The 16,583-nt window shown below is 54.3% G+C and overlaps 1 protein-coding gene across 1 annotated transcript in view; it reads left to right on the top strand.

Moving 5' to 3' along the window:
• The first annotated feature begins 728 nt into the window (after window positions 1-728).
• Window positions 729-16,583, top strand: part of NME9 (NME/NM23 family member 9) — a 55,307-nt gene continuing 39,452 nt past the window's right edge. Inside the window, exon 1 of the mRNA XM_045030081.1 lies at window positions 729-820. The gene's annotated coding sequence lies outside the window, so the exon portion shown is untranslated. The remainder of the gene's footprint in view (window positions 821-16,583) is intronic.

Genomic DNA, 16,583 nt, shown 5'->3' with positions numbered 1-16,583 from the left:
TGGTCAATTTGCAAACATATGCTGATTTCACTGAATAAATAACTCTCTGTGTCTGATTCAGTCTAGAACTGAGTTTGGGTATCTCTGTTCAAATCGCAGTGGACAAGTGACACCATCACCCAAATTCCACTTCTAGTCTTATGGACTGCTGATGCTGTAGGTCTTAGTGCCAACATAGAACCCAAGAACATGAATATAACAGACTTCCTCTCTCTCAGGTTGCTTGTGATGTTAGGAATAGATAGGTTTCTTGTTGGTTTCTTCCCCCCCCCCTCTCTTTTTAAAAATGGCCACTCTCCTCCCACTGGCATTAAAACCAGGTTGCCTTAGACCACTTGGACTGGCTTATATGGTTACAGGACATTTTCCTGGCCCTTTTAGGTCCCAAAGTCTCCTCCAAGCAGTTCCCATGGATCTGCAGATTGCAGCACTGGCTGGCAGAGGCCCAGTGCCCAACAGAATTATTGGATTCCAAAGCCAAAAGGGACCACATCTGACAGGCCCCAGCTGGACACAGTGGTGTGTGGGGGTGTATGGGGCAGGAGGCATGTGGGATTGGGGTTATGTGGTGTGGGATGAATAAGTGTATGTAGGCGAGATTGGGGGTGGGGTGTACAGCTGCTGGGGTGTATGGGGCGTGGGGGGGTGTATGGGGTGTTACGGGGGGGGTTATGTAGAAGTTGGTGGGGGTGGGACATGGAGTGGGACGGGCTGTGGGAAGGGGCGGGTCTCCTGAGTCACTTGTGCATTGGTTCAGTCACCGGGGAGACCGTTGCCGGGAAACGCGGTGTCAGAAGCTCCGCGGGTTGTGCTACCGCAGGTACCGGCGGGGGAAGGGGGAGAGGGAGGGGGCGGGAGCTGGGTCCCTTGTTCGGCTCCGTGGACCTGGGGTAGGGCCGCCCCTAGAGCTCCCCTCGAGTATCCCGGCTCGGCCCACGCCCCCCCCCACCTCAGGTACCCCCCGCCCCCTAGTAACCCGCCTGCCCCGCCCCTAAAGCCCCCCTCCCCAGTATCCTTGGCTCGGCACCCCCCCCGTCCCCTGGTAACCCGGTCCCCCGACCACTAGAGCCCCCCACCCCCACCCCAGGTACGCCCGTCCCCTCGTAACCCGGTCCCCCCGCCCCCTAGAGTCCTCTGTTAACCCGGCCCTCCCATCCCTAGAGCTTCCTTCCCCGGTATCCCTGGCTCAGTCCCGCCCCCCCCCCCAGTCCCCTGGAAACCCGGCCACCCTGCCCCCTGGAGCCCCCCCACCCGAGGTACCCCTGCCGACTCCCCTGGTAACTCACTCCCTAGAGCCCCCAACCCCAGATATCCCCTGCCACCTACAAGTTAGAAACTCCTGGTAACCTGCCCCCAACCCCCTAGAGCCCGCCTCACATCCCCTAGAGGCCACCTCCAGGTATCCCTGCCAGGGCCGCCCAGAGGGGGGGGGGGGCAAGTGGGGCAATTTGCCCCGGGCCCAGCAGGGGCCCCCACGAGAGTTTTTGGGGCCCCTGGAGCGGGGTCCTTCACTCGCTTTGGGGGCCCCGGAGCTTCTTTGCTGGCGGGGGGTCCTTCCTCTCCGGGATAGAAGGACCCCCCCGCCGCCGAATTACAGCCGAAGCGGGACCCACCGCCGGAGTGCAGCCGGGTCTTCGGCGGTAATTCGGCGGCAGGGGGGTCCTTCCGTTCCGGGACCTGCCGCCAAAGTGCCCCGAAGACCCGCAGTGGGGGCTGCACTTTGGCGGTGGGTCCCGCTTCGGCGGTAAGTCGGCGGAGGGGGGTCCCCGCTGTGGGTCTTTGGGGCACTGTGGCGGCGGGTACCGGAAAGGAAGGACCCCCCGCCGCTGACTTACCGCCGAAGCGGGGGCCCCCACCGCCGAAGACCCCGGGTCCCCAGAATCCTCTGGCGGCCCTGATCCCTGGCTTAACCCCCTGCCCCCTAAAGTCCCCTGGTAACCCGGTCCCCCCTGCTCCCTAGAGCCCCACCCCCTAACCCCCTGGAAACCCACCTCCAGCCCCTGGCTCGGTCCCCTGCCCCCTAGAGCTCCCTGGTAATCCTGCCTCATATTACCCTCCTTCCTGGTATTCCTAGCTTGGCTCCCCACCCCCTAGTGACCCAGCGCCTCCGTCCTCTAGAGCCCCCACACACCAGGTACCCCTGGTCCCCTGCCCCCTAGAGCTCTCCTCCCTGGTATTCCCAGCTGAGCCCCCCACCCCAGGTCCCCCTGGTCCCCGGTTCCCTAGTAACCCACCCCATCTCCTAGAGCCCCCCAGACCCAGTCCCCCCACCCCCTACAGCCCTCTGGTAACCCAGCTGCCTGCTCCCTAGAACCCCCCAGACCCAGCTCCTTGCCCCCTAGTACCTCCAGCCCTGGTACCCCATCCCCTAGACCCCACTGATAACCCACACCCCCTAGAGCCCCCAGCTCCCATATGCCTGGCCTGGCCCCTGCCCCCTAGAGCCACCTTGGCCCTGGTACCCCATCCCTTCTGCCCCTAGAGCCTCCAGTAACCTGGCCTCCCAGCCCTGGTACGCCCAGCTCCCTCCGCTCCCTAAAGTCCCCCCACCCCCAACTAGCCCAGGCACCTGGACCTCCTGGGCCCCCTCAAGCTCCCTCAGCCCCAGTACCCCAGCCCCTCCTGCTCTCTAGAGTCCCCCACCCCTAGAAGTCCTGGTCCTCTCTCCTCTTGTGGTCCCCAGTCCTTGCTGCCACCCCTAGCCCCCCCAGCCCTGATGCCCCCTGGCCTTCCCAAGGCCTTGTCACACACTCACACCCCACACTGTGTTAGCTAGGATGTGGGCAGCCCTGTGCTCCCCCCCACTGCATTAGATAGGATGAGGAGGCCTGTATCCTCACCCCCACACACACACATTAGGATAGGGGGCCCTGTGCCCTCGCCGCCCCACTTTGTTAAGAACTAACAAAAAGTGACAAGCGAGGAGCCTTTCCTTCCTTCACACCCAGACAGTCACACCTACGGCCTCTGCACGCCCCTGCTGATTGCACTCTACACCAACACCAGCTCAGGTCGGTTCAATGAGACCTTAGTGGCTGGGTGAGTGGGACAAGTGCTGCCCCAAAGTAAAACAAGTCATTCGGGGTTCCATCATAGGGGGGGTGATCCCTCAGGATGAGGTCACACACTGCATGTGTGGTCTGAGCTGCGTCTTTTTGTCAGTGCTATCCAGTCTTGATCTGGGACCAGGGTACTCTGTCACTTGGTGCCATGTCTCTCCTGTCTCCCAGGGCCAGGCACAGTTTTTCCTCCTTACTCACTGATGAGGTAGCCTGGGTGATTCCTGATGGTCTGAGGAAATATTTTTTGTGCAGTTGGTGGTATTTGGGACATTGGAGTAGAACATGTTTCTCTCTCAATCTCTGCTCTGTCCCCGTGACTGCAAAGTTGCTGCTCTCTGCTTTGGACTTCCCAGTCTCACCTCCAGCATGTGGTCACTAATTCTGTACCTAAGAGCGAAAGTTGGCTGTCATTTTGCACAAGGTCACCCCAGCGAGGTCTCTGCTCATGAGAGTTCTGTACAGGGAACTGTCCCAGTCCCCTTTGTTGCTGATTTGATCTGTTCTTTCCAGTGCCTCATAGATTGGTGTTGCAGGGGCTGGGCTGACATCTTGAGCTCCTCTGCTGTTTGGAGCCTGGAGCTGTTGAGCACGGAGCAATGATGTGTGGGGATGGATATTTTCATTTGGATTTAGTTTTTGACTCTCTTTTACTTTGTGCAGATTGGAACATTTGCTACTTTGATTGAGATGGCACCAGAAGTTGAATGTGCTTGTCTTTATGTTGATGAGCAGGGGAAACCAGCCCAGTGGTGCTCAGTAGCCACAGAGGACTTGCAGACCTACAGAAGCAGGGCTTCTGCTGGGGTTTTATTCCAGTGACCATAGAGCAGGGGTTCTCAAACTTCATTGCACTGTGACCCCCTTCTGACAACAAAAATTACTTCACAACCCCAAGAGCGGGGACCAAAGTTTGAGCCTGTCCAAGCCCCACTTCCCTGGGTGGAGGGCCAAAGTCCAAGCCCCACCGCTCCAGGCAGGAGGGCCAAAGCTGAAACTCAAGGGCTTCAGCCCCAGGCAGGGGGCCTGGAAACTTGAGTCCTGCCACCCAGGGCTGAAGCCCTCGGGCTTTGACTTCAGCCCTGCGTAGTGGGGCTCGGGCTTCAGCCCCAGTCCCCAGCAAGTCTAAGCCAGCCCTGGTGACCCCATTCAAAGGGGGTCGGGACCCACAGTTTGAGAACCGCTGCCATAGCATGTGGTTGAAGTCAGGCCCTAGATTTCACTCCCATGTAGTATGGGATGGATTCTGATGCCAAATATGTAATAAAATTTTACTCTGTTTTGGTTGCTTCTGGGCTTTTCCTGAAATGTCCTGATGTTTGTTCCAAGCTGTGCTGGAGGACCATATTAAGCAGCAGGTTTCTAGAAAGTGTCAATTTCTCCACAGACCAGTGTAGGTGACAGCATGATCAGTCATCAGCACACAGCAGGCACTTTATCTCTGAGTTATTTTGTAGGAGACTCAGATTCTGGGGATGGTTCCAGTGGGGCTGGTGAGCCAGATTGAAGAAGGCTGTGCTCTTACATTCCTTTCTTACTCCCCATTCTTGCTTAAAGGTCTCTTTTCCTGTTTATTTTTATCCTGTATTTGATGGATTGGTACATGGATTTAATGAGGCCAAATGTTTTCCCTTCAATTTCATGTTGCAGCAATTTAAATTTCAGTCCTGGGTGCCAGATTGTCACACTGTTTTGAAATCTATGAATCAGGCAAATATTGCTCTGCTTTTTGTTGTTCACATATTTGTAAATGAGAACCTGTTAGGTAAAGATGTGGTTGGCAATTCATTTCTCGAGCAAGAAAACAATTTGGCTTTCACAGATTACGTTATGGCTATTAGGTACAAACACACCAAGTTCCTCAAACTCTCCCTCTGACACACAGCCTTATTGCCAAGCACATAGTGTGCACAAGGCCCCTCGTTTCCCATAGCTGTGCATGTATCTCGGCTGGTCATACGTGGTAGGGCTGCTCACCAGAGATTCATACATTCTAAAGCCATATTTACACTTACAAGCTTATAGCAGCACAACTGTACCAATACAGCTGGGCCGCTGTAAGATCACTCGTAGTCGCGTTATGCTGACGGGAAAGAGCTCTCCCGTCGACATAATAAAACCAGCTCAACGAATGGTGGTAGCTGTGTCACCGGGAGAGCGTCTCTGGCCAACATAGTGCTGTGCAAGCGAGGGCTTATGCCGGCAAAACTTACGTCACTCAGGGCAGGGCTGGCTCCAGCTTTTTTGCTGCCCCAAGCGGCAAAGCGGTGGGGCGGGGGGGGGAGATAAAGCTGATTGGTGGCACTTCAGCAACAGCTCAGTCGCGCTGCTTCATTCTTCAGTGGAAATTCGGCGGTGGGTCCTTTGCTCCCTCTCTTTCACTTCAGCAGCAGCTCAAAGAGGAAGAGAGGGACTGAGGGACCCGCCGCCGAAGACCCGGACGTGCCACCCCTTTTCATTGTCCGCCCCAAGCACCTGCTTCCTTCGCTGGTGCCTGGAGCTGGCCCTGACTCGGGGGTGTTTTTTCACACCCCTGAGCAACAAACGTTTTGCAGACATAAGTGCTAGTGTACACATGGCCTAAGGCCAGAAGGGACCATTGTGATCATCTAGATTGACCTCAAGTACAGCACAGACCAAAGAGCTTTCCTACACTAATTCCTAGAGCAGATCTTTTAGAAAAACACCCAATCTTGATTTAAACATTGCCAGTGATGGAGAATCCACCATCCTTGGTAAGTTGTTCCAATGGATAATTGTTCTCACTGTTAAAAATTTACACCTTATTTCCAGTCTCTCTGCTAGACTCAAGAGCCCATTATAAAATATTTGTTCTGATGTAGGTAATTATAAACTCTGATCAAGTCATCCATTAACCATCTCTTTGTTAAGCTAAATAGACTGAGCTTCCTCAATCTGTCAGGCTTGTTCTACACTACAATTTATGTCGGTATAAAGATGTTGCTCAGGGGTGTGGAAAATCCACACTCCTGGGCAATGTAGCTATACTGACCTAACTCCCAGTGTAGACAGTGCTATGTCAATGTGAGGGCTTCTCCTGTTGACATAGCCAGCGCCTCCTGAGGAGGTGGAATACCTCCGCCAACAGGAGAAGCGCTCCCATTGGTGTAGGTAGTATCTTCGCTAAGTGCTTCAACGGCACTGGTACAGCTGCCTTGCTGCAGCGCTCTAAGGATGTTTTCTGATCCTTTAATCATTCTTGTGGCTCTTCTCTGAACTCTCTTCAGTTTATCAACATCTTCCTTGAATTGTGGGCACTAGAACTGGACACAGTATTCCAGCAGTGGTCACACAAGTGCCAAATATAAAGATAAAGTAACTTCCCTACTCCTACTCCAGATTCCCGTTTATGTATCACAGAATTTCATTAGCCTTTCTGGCCACAGCATCATACTGGGAGCTCATGTTCAGCTGATTATCCTCTATGACCCTCAAATCTTTTCCAGAGTCACTGCTTCTCAGGATAGAATCCCCCATCCTGTAAGTATGGCCTGCATTCTTTGTTCCTCGATGTACACATTTACATTTAGCCATATTAAAATGTATACCATTTGTTATGCCCACTTACCAAGTGATCCAAATCATTCTGTATCAGTGACCTGTCCTCCCTTATAATTTACCACTCCCCCAGTGTTTGCATCATCTCCAAACTTTATCGGTGATGAGTTTGTTTTCTTTCAAGTCATTGATAAAAATATTAAATACCATAGGGCCAAGAACTGATCTGTTGAACTCCACTAGAAACACTCCCATTTGATGATGATTATCCCTTTACAATTACATTTTGAGAACTATCAGTCAGCTTTTAATCTATTTAATCGGTCATGTTAATTTTATATAGTTCTATTTTTTTAATCAAAATGTCATGAAGTATCAAGTCAAACACCTTACAGACATCTAAGTATACTACATTAATGCTATTATTTTTATCAACCAGACTTGTAATCTCATAAAAAAAGATAACAAGTTAGTTTGACAGATTCTATTTTCTATAAACTCATGTTGATTTGCATTAATTATATTACCCTCTGTGATAGGGTCCTCAGTGGCCAGGGAGCCTAGTAGCTATATCATTGGTTGGGGGCTGTAAGGGGACTAGTTTAGTTGCCCCACAGTTGGGGTTTATCTGTAGGTTCCCCTTGGCAGGGGAAGATTTACTTGCCTCTAGTGGCTGCGTTGACAGGCAGGTTGCTGGTCTGTACCTTCAGGCAGGTATACAGAGAGCTCTTGCCCAGGGATTTACCTACACACACCCCTGAATTTCACTAACATCTCCCTTCCCCAGTTTTGTGAACTAGTTACATGCAGTATTGCCAATTTAGTGATTGTTTGGACATTTGAATGGAAATTGAAACATTAATGCATACTTTAAAAGCATACAAAGTATATGATAAAACACGTGTATCTGAAAAAGAATAATAGATTTGAAAAGTATGAACATAGACTAGCTTCCTTATACAGCTTTTGTTTTTATAACAATGTCAGTGCACTCATTTCAGTGATGTTGGCCAACCTAATAATTTCAAATGATGATTTGTAAGCAAAGTCTAAATGAGCGCTCCCTGACAGCTAGTGATGAGCTGTGGATGGGGGGAAGGGCCGACTCTAAGCACCAGCAAAACAAGCGGGTGCTTGAGGCAGCACATTTGCAGGGGGCGGCATTCCAGCCATCCTTTTTTTTTTTTTTTAACTCACTTCCTGCCCTCACACAATCCTGCAGAAGCGGAGCCATGGAGCAGCTGGGGATCCAGCATGGGAGCTGAGAACCCACAGAACCCTGGGAGCTGTAGTTCCTTGCCTAGCTCCCTGCCTATAGAGCCAGCCCTGGAGTAGGGAAAGAACTACATTTCCCAGCAATCCCTTGGCCGCTATCAACAGGAAAGGGAGGGGTAGGGAGTGAGGTAGCTGAGCCATGCCGCAGCTTGCTGTGAGTCGAAAGGGGTGGCACTGTGAATGGGGAACAAGTGTGCCCAGGAGTAAGCTTTGCCCCAGATATCCCCTTCAGAAGACTTCCCCAGACTGGATTAGGGATACTGGTGTGACCTCACCTTGCAGCCCCCAAAGAAGGAATTGGGTGGACTAAATGGACAGTGCCCCTCTCTATCTGAAGCCTAGCAAGGGAGGTACATGGATCCCACTAGAATTTAAAATGAAAAGTAAGGGAGGAGAGGCTCTGGACCTGAGCGGCTTTAGATACAGTACTGGGCACTTAGGAGGATTTCCACTTCTGAGCCATGGAAGCAGAAATTGACTTTTCCTTTTTCAGATTTAGCTAATATTCAGAAAGGGAATCTAGCACCTGCCTTCCAGATTTGAACACCCTCAAAATTCAGGAGTGTTCAAGCTCAATTTGAGCAGCTGTTACTTCATTTCTCCCAAATCAAATATACTGATCCACTGAAACTTGTTGTAGAAAAAGTAGGATAAAATTGAGCAAGAAATGCTTCCCAGTGGATTTTAGGACTGGAATTGCTATTTTCAACAGCCATTGCCTTTTTTTGTTGTTGTTTTTTTTAGTTTTATTTGTTTAAAAGGAAGACAGTGATATTGCATTGGCAGATTCCCCATAGAAACAAAGAGTGGAACAAAAGAATAATAACGGCAGCTCAACTTTTCCTCATTTATGTAGGACAGTTTTATAATATGCATCCAGATATCCTCCAATCACAAAAGCTGAAAATTGTTCCACTGTACTGCAGTTCTGTAACCATATGGGAACCAATCGTGTCTGTGTTCTGTGCACATCCAAAATTCTTGCTGAATGACCCGCCCTGGGAGCAAGTTACCAGTGACCTAGGGCTGGGACAGCAGGAGGGTGCAGGTTGGGGGGGAGCCCAGCACGGAGGTGGCAGGGGGTGTGGGTGGGTGGGTGAGAGAACCCAGGGCTGGGGCAGCAGGGAAGTGCGGGGGGAGGAGGGGGCAGCCCAGGGCTGGGGTGGGGGCAGCCAAAAATGTTTTTTGCTTGGGGCAGCAAAAAGCCTAGAGCCGGCCCTGCTGGGGGGAAAGGCTTCAGGACCAGATTGTATTTACATTCACACCATCTACCTAGGTATCCAGCAAACAAAGTTGTGTTGCCTAAGTGATAGATTTTGGCTGTGGTTGGGTTACAAATCACTTGAATGTGGGAGGGGGGGGAAAAATTAAATGTTGTTCTTATTCTATGAGTAAAGGGCAGTAGAACTGTACTTAGCCTGTGCTGATTGAGGGCATGAAGAGAGAGGGTGGGGACCTGTCCCTCTCCACTGTTTAAAGGCAGAGCTGATTAGGCTTCATAGATAGTCTTTTGTTTTGTTAAGTGACCCTTGTGACAGGTTGGATTACAGAAACCCTCTTGGGAAATGCCAACTGATGTGCCAAGACTACTTCTGCCCCTGCTTTTCCTGCCTACTTGGGACTTTAGCACCCTGTTTTGTTGAGCCAGACATGCCAGTTTGCTTCAACACAGACCTAGGGTTTGAACCACTTGCCCCAAAGCTACAGACTTAACTGAAACCACTTAAGAAGTGGTTTTGTTTTTAACACTCAGATGCCCAACTTTCAATGGGGTTCAAATGCCAAATAAGTTTGTTTTACCCCGTATAAAGCTTATACAGGGTAAACTTATAAATTGTTTGCTCTCTATAACACTGATAGAGAGATATGCACAGCTATTTGCCCTCCCCTCCCCCAGGTATTAATACATACTCTGGGTTAATTAATAAGTAAAAGTGATTTTATTAAATACAGAAAGTAGGATTTAAGTGGTTTTAAGTAGTAACAGACAGAACAAAGTGAATTACCAAGTAAAATAAAATAAAACATGCAAGTCTGAGTTTAATACAGTAAGAAAAATGAGTACAGATAAAAACCTCACCCTTAGAGGAATTTTAGTAAGCCTTTTTTTTTTTTACAGACTAGGTTTTTTCTAGTCTGGGTCCAGCAATTACTTACACCCCCTGTAGTTTCAGTTCTTTGCTTTAGTTTTTTTTGGGGGGGGTATCCTTGGAGGTGGAGAGGCTATCTCTTGAGCCAGCTGAAGACCAAATGGAGGGGTGTCTCAGCGGTTTAAGTAGACTTTCTCTTGTGGGTGGAGACCCCCTCCTCTCTCCTATGCAAAGTCCATCTCCAAGACGGAGTTTTGGAGTCACATGGGCAAGTTACATGTCCATGCATGACTCAGTTTTTACAGGCAGCAGCCATTGCTTACCTGCTACCTGAACGTTCTCATGTAGACTTCTTATGTGGATTTGAGCCTCCCAAGATTCATTGTTCCTTAAGTGCTTCTTGATTGGGCACTTAATTTGCACATTCTTCTTCGAGTGATTGCTCCTATGCATTCCAGTTAGGTGTGTGCGCCGTGCGTGCACGGCTCTCCGGAACATTTTTACCCTAGCAACTCCGGCGGGCCGGCTGGGCGCCCCCTGGAGTGGCGCCGCTATGATGCCTGTTATATACCCCAGCCGGCCCGTCCGCTTCTCAGTTCCTTCTTACCGCCCATGACGGCCAGTTGGAACAGTGGAGTGCTCTCTCACCTCCACAGCCCTAGCGTTTCTCCATATCTTTAGTGTATATAGTTAGTTGAATAAGTTAGTTGTTATAGTTGTTATAGTTGTTGTAGTATAGTATAGTAGGGAATTAGAGGGGTTAGCCCCTCTTCTTCCACAACCGGTGCGGGCTCATGCCCAAGGCACCGGGCTTTAAGCCCTGTGCGGCTTGCCAGCGGCATATGCCCATCGGCGACCCGCACGACTCCTGCCTGCGCTGCCTTGGGGAATCGCACAGGACAGATAAGTGCCCGATTTGCACGGCATTCAAGCCGCGCACGAGAAAGGAGCGAGACTCTCGCCTTAAACAGCTCCTTACAGAGGCGGCACTTCAGCCCCCCGCTCCGTCCCCGGCGCCGCCAAAACCGTCCTCGGCGCGCAGCGCACCAGCGGCACCGAGCCATCCCGGTACCGACGCTCCTAAAGGGACGCAGACGGCACCGAAGTCCTGGCACCATTCCCTCTCCCCCCAGAGGAAGCGGAAGACGGCGCACCCGGCTCCTAAACCTACAGCTTCGTGACAGCTTACCCAGCCACCTCCGGCACCTCCGGCACCGGCTGTGGTAGTGCACAAGCCGTGCACGGTTCCGTTGACTCCGGCACCTCAAGAGCCGTCGAGTCCGGTACCTCCCTGCTCCCCGGTGCAGACCGCGGTAGAGCTGCATCTCCCGTCCACTCCTGAAACATTCGTGACGGCGAGAGAGCTTATTCAGCTCGTAGAGGCACCGAGCCTCCGGCCCCCGGCACCGCTGGTGCGGGCTGTTCAATCGTTGGGCAAGCCGGCAATGATGCGGCCCCCGACCCCTGACGGAAGAGATGGACGACGCTCCAAGCCTCGGACCCGGTCCCGATCCAGGCAACGGTCGCCGTCACGTTGGTCCCGATCCCGGCACCGATCCCAGTCTCGGTACCGCTCCCCGTCCCGACACCGGTCGCAGTCCCGGTACCGCTCAGTCTCGCGGTACCGGTCGCACTCCCGGCGCCGCTCACGGTCCCGGTCACCGGACCGACGGTACCGTCGGAGATCCAGTTCCCGGTACCGATCTCGACGTCGCGACTCCCGAAGCCGCTCTCGCCACCGACGATCGAGGTCACGCTCAGGCTCCCGGTACCGAAGTGGTCGACGGTCCAGATCTCCATCCTGGCACCGTGACGGCCGGCACCGATCCTCGGCACCGTCCGGGGACAAGCTGCCTCCTTCCACGGCGCACTCCATCAGCGCCTCTGCCCCCCCGTGGCCTTCGCGTCAGCCATCCGTCGCCTCCCAGGCGGGCAGCGGGACAGATCTCCGGGCTGCCACCCAGAGCCAGGACCTTGGACACCAACAGTGGGGTTTTTGGGTCCCCTGGGCCTGCCATGAGTCCCAAGGGCTCCCCTTGTCCCAGCGCCCAGTGGGTGCTGAACGCAGGATACCAGAGGCCACGGTGAGCAGGCCTCCCCCAACACCACCGGGGGAGACCTTACCGTCATCGGATCCCCCAGTGCCTCCATCAACCTCCCAAGCCCCTGAGCAGCCTCCGGCAGAGGTGGTGGTACAGACTCTATCTTCATCTTCCTCTCCGGATGAGGCGGTGGCGGGCGCCGCTACGGCGGACCCTCCCCCGATTGACCTGCGGGCCCACCAAGACCTTCTCCACAGGGTGGCAAAGGCCATTGACCTCCCGGTGGCGGAGGTCCCGGAAGATGAAGACCCGGTGACCAACGTCATTGGCGCGGAGGCCCCGATGCGGGTGGCCCTGCCGTTTATCAAAACAATTCAGAAAAATGCCACGACCATCTGGCAGTCGCCGGCGTCCGTCCCCCCTACTGCAAGGGGCGTTGAACGTAAATACTCGGTCCCCCCCACGGGATACGAGTATCTGTACACTCACCCCGCTCCGGACTCACTGGTCGTCCAGTCTGTTAACGACCGTGAGCGGCACGGACAGCCAGCCCCAGCACCGAAGTCGAAGGACGCCAGGCGCATGGACTTGTTGGGCCGCAAGGTGTATTCGGCGGGGGGTCTCCAGCTCCGCATTGCAAACCAGCTGGCCCTCCTAGCTCGGTACGCCTTTGACATTTTCGTGTCCCTCACGAAATACTCGGCGCTGATCCCGACGGCTTCCCGCCAAGAGTTTTCGGCTCTGGTCGAAGAGGGCAGAAAAGCCTCCCGCTCTTCCATCCAGGCTGCTCTGGATTCGGCGGACTCAGGGGCCCGAACCTTGGCCTCTGGAGTAACTATGCAGCGCATCTCCTGGCTGCAGTCCTCCACCTTGCCACCGGAGGTGCAGTATACCCTACAAGATCTGCCCTTTGAGACTCACGGCCTGTTCTCAGAGAAAACAGACTCGAGGATACAGACCCTGAAGGACGGTCGTGTAGCTATCCGCACTCTGGGTATGCACACACCAGCTACCCAGAGGCGCTCCTTCCGCCAACAGCAGTCCTTCCGGCCTTTTACCCAGGCCAGGTCAAGGCCCTATAATAGTCGGCGCAACGGCCTCAACCGCCGTAGACCTTCAGGCAGCAGGCGTAACCAGGCCCAGGCGTCGTCCAAGGCCCCGCAAGGGCCTAAGCAACAGTTTTGATGGGACGCCCGAGGACGGCCCACCAGCCTCTTTCCAGGATCCAACCCCTTTGTTTTGCAACCGCCTTTCCCGCTTCCTCCCAGCATGGTCCCGAATAACATCGGACAGCTGGGTACTCCATACTATCCAGTATGGTTACCGCCTTCAGTTTATTTCACCCCCTCCTTCCCACCCACCTTCCCCATCCCTCTTCAGGGACCCCTCTCACGAGCAATGCCTCTTGCAAGAGGTCGAGATGCTGTTGAGGATGGGTGCCATAGAGGAGGTGCCGCACGACAGGCGGGGCAGGGGATTCTATTCCCGTTATTTCCTCATCCCCAAGGCGAAGGGAGGCCTCAGACCCATACTGGACCTCCGGGAGCTCAACAAGTACATGGTCAAGCTCAAATTTCGTATGGTAACCTTGGGGACCATCATTCCCTCCCTGGATCCGGGAGACTGGTTTGCCGCCCTTGACATGAAGGACGCGTACTTCCACATCGCGATCTACCCTCCCCATCGACGCTATTTACGTTTCATGGTCAACAGCGCACACTACCAGTTTGCGGTACTACCCTTCGGCTTATCCACCGTGCCGAGGGTATTCACCAAGTGCATGGCGGTGGTGGCTGCAGACCTCCGCCGTCGTCGAGTTCACGTCTACCCCTACCTCGACGACTGGCCGGTTCGCGGGCCATCCCAACGATTGGTAACAGACCAAATTGCCGAGATACTCTCCTTGTTTCAGGCGCTGGGCCTTCTCGTCAATGCCGAGAAGTCCTCACTGACTCCATCGCAGAGAGTGGAATTTATCGGAGCGGTCCTCGATTCCACGGTGGCAAGAGCCTGCCTCCCTCGCGCTCGACACCAAACGATGGTCTCCATCATCCGCGACCTGCACGCCTTTCCCACTACGACGGTTCGGTCCTGCCTACGCCTTCTCGGCCACATGGCATCATGCACGTTTGTCACTGCCTACGCGAGACTGCGTCTTCGTCCGTTTCAATCCTGGCTGGCGTCGGTGTACCGCCCGCACCGCGACTCCATAGACACGGTAGTCACGGTCACAAAGCCCACCCTCGCCTCGCTCCGCTGGTGGCTGGACCCAGAGGTCATGTGTGCAGGAGTCCCGTTCCGCCCTCCTCGTCCGTCCCTGACTCTGACAACGGATGACTCGGCGCTGGGATGGGGGGCCCACCTGGGCGACCTTCACACCCAGGGCCTCTGGTCGCCCCAGGAGCTCTCCCTCCACATCAACGTCATGGAGCTGCGGGCAATTCGCTTGGCGTGTCACGCCTTCCACGCCCGTCTGCAAGGCCAATGCGTAGCGGTGCTCACGGACAACACGACCGCGATGTTTTATGTGAACAAGCAGGGCGGAGCCCGTTCCTCCCCACTCTGCAAGGAAGCGATGCTCCTGTGGGACTTCTGCATGACCCACTCAATTCACCTGGAAGCGTCCTTTCTTCCGGGAGTGCAGAACACGCTGGCCAACCATCTCAGCAGGTCTTTCCTCTCCCACGAGTGGTCCCTCCATCCAGATGTCGTACACACAATCTTCTGGGGAGGTGGGGGTTTCCCCAGATAGACCTATTCGCCTCCAAGGAGAACAGGAAGTGCCACCTGTTTTGCTCGTACCAGGGTCGCTCGCCAGGCTCCCTGTCAGATGCCTTCCTTTACTCCTGGACGGATCACCTCATCTACGCCTTCCCTCCGTTCCCGCTCGTGCACTGCGTGCTACTGAAGCTTCGGAGGGACAGAGCCCACGTCATACTCGTAGCTCCGGCCTGGCCGAGGCAGCATTGGTACACCCTGCTGCTCGAGCTCTCCGTTCGGGATCCCATCCCCCTTCCATTGTGGCCGGACCTCATCACGCAGGACTTCGGCAGACTCCGACATCCGAACCTATAGTCCCTCCATCTTACAGCTTGGTTCCTGCGTGGTTGACCCACGCAGAGAGGGACTGTTCGGCGGCAGTACAGCAAGTCCTGCTAGAGAGCAGAAAGCCTTCCACTCGCTCCACCTACCTTGCGAAATGGAAGCGTTTCGCGCTCTGGTGTGATCAACGAGGCCTCAATCCCTTCGTAGTCCCTATCCCTACCATCCTGGACTACCTCTGGTACCTTAAGGAGCAAGGTCTTGCGGTCTCCTCCTTGAAGGTGCACCTGGCAGCAGTGTCCGCCTTTCGTCCATCCATGGGAGGTCGGTCCATCTTCTCCAACCAGATGGTTTCCCGCTTCCTTAAAGGCCTGGACCACTTGTACCCGCCGGTGCGGCGTCCTGCCCCGACCTGGGATTTGAACCTTGTTCTGGCCAAGCTTATGGGACCGCCCTTCAAGCCTATGGCCACGTGCTCTCTGCTCTACCTCTCCTGGAAGACAGCCTTCCTCGTCGCTATTACATCTGCAAGACAAGTCTCTGAGCTCCGTGCTCTAACGGTTGGTCCACCATACACTGTCTTCCACAGAGACAAGGTGCAGCTTCGACCACACCCGGCCTTCCTCCCTAAGGTGGTGTCGGCCTTCCACCTCAACCAGGAGATCTTCCTCCCGGTCTTCTTCCCGAAGCTGCACGCCTCCCCTCGGGAGCAACAGCTTCACACCCTAGACGTCCGCAGGGCCCTTGCCTTTTACATCGAGCGGACGAAGCCCTTCCGGCGTTCGACCCAGCTGTTTATAGCAGTCGCCGACCGCATGAAGGGCGAGCCGGTCTCCTCGCAGCGGATTTCCTCCTGGGTTACGTCATGTATTCGGACGTGCTACGAGCTTGCTCGCGTGCCACCATGCCGCCTCACCGCTCACTCGACGAGAGCGCACGCCTCGTCGGCCGCCTTCCTGGCCCATGTCCCCATCCAGGACATCTGTAGAGCGGCCACCTGGTCTTCTGTCCACACCTTCGCTTCCCACTACGCGTTGGTGCAGCAATCCAGAGACGATGCAGCCTTCGGCTCCGCAGTCTTACACTCTGCCACGTCTCACTCCGACCCCACCGCCTAGGTAAGGCTTGGGAATCACCTAACTGGAATGCATAGGAGCAATCACTCGAAGAAGAAAAGACGGTTACTCACCGTAGTAACTGTTGTTTTTCGAGATGTGTTGCTCCTATCCATTCCAGACCCGCCCTCCTTCCCCACTGTCGGAGTAGCCGGCAAGAAGGAACTGAGGAGCGGACGGGCCGGCTGGGGTATATAACAGGCGCCATAGCGGCGCCACTCCAGGGGGCGCCCAGCCGGCCCGCCGGAGTTGCTAGGGTAAAAATGTTCCGGAGAGCCGTGCACGCGCGGCGCGCACACCTAACTGGAATGGATAGGAGCAACACATCTCGAAGAACAACAGTTACTACGGTGAGTAACCGTCTTTTTCTTTCTTAAGAAGCTGACCAAATGCTTTACAAAGGCTACTTAAAAATTAAGCCAGTACACAGCCAATATTATT

Source organism: Mauremys mutica, chromosome 9, assembly GCF_020497125.1.
Source record: "Mauremys mutica isolate MM-2020 ecotype Southern chromosome 9, ASM2049712v1, whole genome shotgun sequence".
In the NCBI taxonomy this organism is placed as follows: Eukaryota; Metazoa; Chordata; order Testudines; family Geoemydidae; genus Mauremys; species Mauremys mutica.
This window is presented reverse-complemented; position numbering and strand designations above follow the sequence as displayed.